The sequence below is a fragment of the Vespula vulgaris genome, chromosome 10, assembly GCF_905475345.1.
Source record: "Vespula vulgaris chromosome 10, iyVesVulg1.1, whole genome shotgun sequence".
In the NCBI taxonomy this organism is placed as follows: Eukaryota; Metazoa; Arthropoda; class Insecta; order Hymenoptera; family Vespidae; genus Vespula; species Vespula vulgaris.
In genome coordinates this window covers 4,910,494-4,916,500 of record NC_066595.1, presented here as the reverse complement: position 1 = coordinate 4,916,500, position 6,007 = coordinate 4,910,494, and positions in this window count along the sequence as shown.

Sequence of the window (6,007 nt, the reverse complement as noted above, 5' to 3'; positions counted from 1 at the left end):
CCTGTGACCTTCGATGCCGAAGAAATCGCCAACGATCTATTAAAATATCTTTCTATTGAAAATTATAATAATCTGATTTTTTTCTTTTTTTATTTTCTCACTTAAACGATCCGAAAAAGATAGATGTTCATTTGAATGAAAACACGGTGTTAAATCGATAAGTCGAAATTCTCGATCGTTCGTGATTTCTTATACGATTGTATGTATATGCTTGTATGTATCGATCCCGAGGGAAAAAAAAACAGATAGTAGGTGAATACAAATCGAGAGAAATGTTTGAAGAAAAAAAAAACACAAGAATATATAGGATGAAATGTAAAAAATAAAAGAACAAAAAGTGAAAGAAGAAAAAAAGAAGAAGAAGAAGGATTCAGGCCATGTATATTTAGCAATTACGGTAGACAGATACGAGAAGTGACAAAGGACAAATCTGCTAAATGTGCCAAAAAAAAGAAAAAAAAATAGTAGCCTGCAATTTACCGCGGAGTGGTCAATGTATGTATATACAAGTTTAATTACGGTAATGAGTGACGAAGACATGAAAGAGAGAGAGAGAGAGAGAAAGAGAGAGAAAATAACAAAGAAAAGAGAAAGGAAACAAAAATGATTTCGTTCCTGACGTATAATCAAGACATACTTACTATATTTCTTGATTTTATCAAGTACACGAAGAGATTATTGATTAAAGAAAAAGAAGAAGACTGCGACAGAAGAGTATAGAAAATTCGATAAAGACAGAAAATGAAATAGACATGAAAGGGGTAACGAGACGAAAGAAAAACAAATCGAAAAGAAAAAAGAAGTGGAAAACATAGCCTTACATGGAAGACATGAAACACACACAAGCAAGCACGCACGCATGCACGCACGTACTGATTTTTCAAACGAATTTACCTCTTTTCTTCATTATTTTTTATTTATTTATTTTTTTCCCTTTCTTTCTTAACTTCTTTTCTTATTTCTTTGATATAGATCGACATAGCACGCGAGTCTGGTCACCATTCAAATCGTTTCGAAAAAAAATCTGTTGGAAATTCGATCGAGACGAATCCTTTTTTTTCATCTCGGCGCGAAGAACATTGAACAAGCGACGTTATCTAAAACCGTGGAAATATTTTTATAAAGCTTCCTACGAAGAACTTCATGCAATTCAAGAAAAAAAAAAATAAGAAAGAAAGAAAGAGAGAGAGAGAGAGAGAGAGGTACGTTTTGTGTAAAGCTAAGAAAAATCGTCTCTTTCTCAGGCCCTAATAATAATAATAATATTAATAATAATAATAATAATAATAATAATAATAATAATAATAATAATAATGATAATGATAATGATAATGATAATATTAATATTAATATTAATATTAATGATAACATTAATAATAGTAATAATAATAATAATAATAATAATAATAATAATAATAATAATAATAATAATAATAATAATAATAATAATAATAATAATAATGATGATGATGATGATAATGATAATGATAACGATAATTAAAAAAAGAAAAAACCTCAGCCGACATATCCGACAATGCCTTACAGCTTTTCCGTAAAAAAACAAGCGACGAGAGACAGATATTAGAAGGATGTTAGAAAGATCGAATACGAGAAAGAAAGAAGAAACGAATCTCCCAATATTAATCCGTTTATTTTCCTGTCTTAATATTCTCTCGTTATATTTCTCGCATAGCTTTTATTTAACAACGATTCCTATGAACGCGAATCAACGCGAAAAAATAAGCTTCACTTTCCTATCTTCTTCTTTTCATCGTTCTTCTTTTCGTCGTTCCCCTTTCATAGTTCTACTGTGATTTCTATGAATGAAAGAACGGAATGGTTATTAAAAGAAAAAAAAAAAGGAAGAAGAAGAAAAAGAAAATTGCGAAACGATAATGAGAATAAGAAAAAAGGAACTAGAAAATAAAAAATAGGAGGAAGAAGAAAATAAAGAACTGAATAAGAGAGTAAAGTAATGCAATTATCAACGATATAAAAGAAAATTCGAGTTGACATAAAGAGAGATTTAGCTTGATCGACAAATCGATTATTATAATTATTGTTAACATGATAATTGTAATTAATCGTAACGTTATATAACGCGTTGTACATACACTAAAGAGATAAGCTCCTTCATATATTATCTCTCCCCTTTCCCTCATTCATATGCATTTCATAAGCCACCCTTTTTTGCAGCAAAATCCATGGATAAAGGATGATATAACAAATGAGAGAAAAAAAATTAATAAGAAGAAGAAAAAATATTCAAGTATAAAGAAAAAGAGAGAGACGCGCATCGTGCTAAATATTCAAAGTGCCGAGAGAATGCGTATAATAAACATATATTTAATTAAGGATTCGCCAATATCGGTACGCTGTAAAATACATTGTGATGTGCACACATACAAACACACACACACAGAATGGTGAATACATACAGAGAGAAACAAATTCTTCATTCAATACAGATACATGCATACAGATGCGCATAGACGATTATAGTGATATATATGTACATATATACATATATATATATATATATATATATGTATATGTATATATATGTAATATATATATATGTAATACACATACATATGTGCGAGAGTATGTGTATTTTTTCGTGACATAACGGTTGCGTGTTTAGACACGATACACAGTATTGTTATTCTCATCGTTATCGTACAAGTTACTTTTATTCATTTTCTTATCATCGTCATCATTATCATCATCGTCGTCGTCGTCGTCGTCGTCGTCGTCGTCGTCATTATCATTATTATTATTATTATTATCATTGCCATTATCATTATTATTAACGTCACATCAACATCATCGTTATCATTATTATTCGCTGTTAATATCGTTGTTATTATTCATTCTAATTACGATTATCGTATCGATAACAAGTATTATTGTAATTGAATAAAAGGTTCATCATCGAAAAGAAATAACAAGTAGAAATTTATTTAACGTGGAATAAAAGATAACGTCGTAAACTGCAATACGCATAAACGATAAAATAGAGCGCACCGAAAAAGCTAATGCATCGTTCTTTAGGCATCTTGTCGATAATATAGGAATCTACTATTTTCTAAACACGTAAGTAACTAATTATAATTTTGAAAAATCGTTTATAAAATAATTCTATGCTTCCCAAATTAAACGTTTGTCGCGTTAAGTTAAATAATAAAATGTCGAGTGTAATGTAAACGTTTATTCGTCAAAACATTTTTCGTTTTACTGAATGTGTTATAGATAAAAAGAAATATTGGTGCGATTGGGTTGTGTATTCCTTGAATTATTTTACGACAGAAAGTGGGAGAGGGTGAGGAATAAAAATAGTCTTGATTATATTACGAAATGGGAAAACTGCAGGATTAGAATCGTGAGATAAACAAAGTTGAGGAGACGTCAAAACAGTTAAACCCTCTATCTGTCTCTCTTTTTTTTCTCTCCCTCTTTCTCTTTCTCTCTCTATCTTCACCTCTGTTTCTCCTTCTCTCTCACACACTCTTTCCCACTTTCTTGCTCTTTCTCTAACTTTCACCAATACACAGAAATAAAAGGAAACGGAGCTTTTGCCAGACGCTAACGCGAACGAGGGTGGATTATGCAAGAACCCACGCCACGAGTTCGAGCTTCGCGTAACACGTAATCCTATTAAGAATGACGAGGTCTGTCGAGTCGACAGAACTTACGAAATAATTTATAAACTTAAGAAAGTTTCGCTCTCGTCACGTAGGTAAAATTCGAGGATGTAAATAAAAAGGAATCGAAAAAATATTTTCCTTTAGAAAATTTCAAAATCCATTCTTTCGCGCGTAGAGTCAATTAAGCTAACAGATTTAATGTCGTTTTATAAAATTAATGTGTTATTTATTTCGATCGAAATAAGTTTAATTACTCGCTTAAAGTCACGTATATACATTAAACGATAATAATGGACAATTTACGGAACTATTAACACAACAGTGACAAACTTCGTTATTTCGAGAAAACAGTTTCGAATGCTAAATTGGAGAAGCCAATATGACTAAAGTTCGAACGAATTTACTAACTCAACGAGCCGTGACCGATCGCACATGTCGTTCTAATTCAAAGCAGATACTTTCCAGGTCTCTTCGATCGGGGGTGAGAAATGCTGCGGGTTGCCTCGTGAGAACCAAAACGGATATCTACGATTCTTCTTTTACATTTAACTTTGAAATTGCTTATCGATCCCATGCAAATCGTATGTCGTTCGAATGACTATGCAAAGTTGGTTAAAGCTGAACCAACCACAAATTGTTCATTAGTAATTTCCCTTATGGAGTACTATTACTGATTCAAAGTAATTCGATCACATATTTTACATATTCCAATCGAGTAGAAATTATTTTATTAAAATATATATAAAAGATATATAAAAGATATATGTGTATATGTATGTAGTATCGAGTATCTATTTTCTGTGTTCATATATGCAATATCGATCGGAATCTGCCATAAGTACGGAGCTATGGAAGGTCACTAGAAATGACGAAAGAAACCTTAACACTGCATATACCTACGTAAATACATATATACATCTACTTGGCCGATAATATTCACTTTTTTGTGAAAATAAAAAAAGGAATAAAATTAAGAAAAAAAAAGAAAAAGGAATAAAAAAAAGAGAAGCGAATTGTACCATTCGAAACTATAACGATCGGAATCTGTCATACATGAGGAATTGTGAAAGATCATTAAAAATTACGAAAGAAACCTTAACACTGCGTATACCTAAATACATGCTTACATATATGTACTTACTTGGCCAATGATACTTCCTTTCTTTGTAAAAAAAAAATAAAAAAATAAAATAAGAAAGAAGAAATAAAAAAAAAACGAACGAACAAACAAATAAACTACACCATTCGAGACGCGGAACAAGACATGTAACTCCAGGAGTCTCTGATAACTTTCTACGGTATCAATTACGAATATCGATCAAGGACGTAAAGGATGAAAGATGATACTCGTAATAAATAAATGTCCTAGTTCCAAGACACGCACCTACACACGCGTATACACGAATACATAGAGAGATTGATAATCCGTTGCAACAATATGAAATATTACAAAATATTCGTGAGACGATAGATCATGATCGAGATGTAGAAATTCGAGGATAAGACTATTACAACTCGTATCGAATTGCAAACAGATGCAATTTCAACGTGTCTCTCATGTACTTACTTACTTTCACGCAGATGTGATCGTTTAAATTTTTAGAAAGAGCGTCCTTCATTCAAAGGACAATGACTAGGGTAGAATCGGTGACAGGGAAAAGAAGTACGAGTACTTCCTGGGTACCATAGACGCAGATGCGATGCCAATAGTTACCACGTGCCAATGACAATAGCGATTGCACTCAGTTTTCCCTCTCTCTCTTCCCTCTCTATCTCTCTTTCTCTATCATTCTATCTTCTTTCTAAGCTACGGAAGAATACTCTTGCAAAGGACAATGCCTAGAACGGAAGATATCCCAGTAACAATGCCTGACCACTTTTGGAACATCTCCAGAATTGAAACAATTGGAAACTTGAGATTTTCAGAGCCCGATTAATTTTCTTCTAATCTTCGCAAAAACAGGCGTAGAATATTATTAGATACCTATCCTTTGTCTTAAAAAGTTATGTTACATATAAAAAAACAAAAAGGAAATTAGACGACGTTGTTAACGCGTTGAACATTAAATACCTATCCTTTCTCTTAAAATATAAAATTACATGAGAGAAGAGAAAAGAAGAAAAAAGAAACACAAAAAAAGAATTAAACAATTTCATCGAATATCAGACTCTCTATTTTCCTAGTAAAGTAAAATTATACACGGGAACAAAATTGGACGATTTTATCATTGAAATTTCGGCCGGTGTTGCAACAAAGAATGGAAACCAGGAGAAAGGAAATATGTGAAATTTCAAGAAGAGCAGCTGGTGAGAAGATTGGCGTCGATCCGTGAAAAGATAAAGGGGGGGAGAGAGAGAAA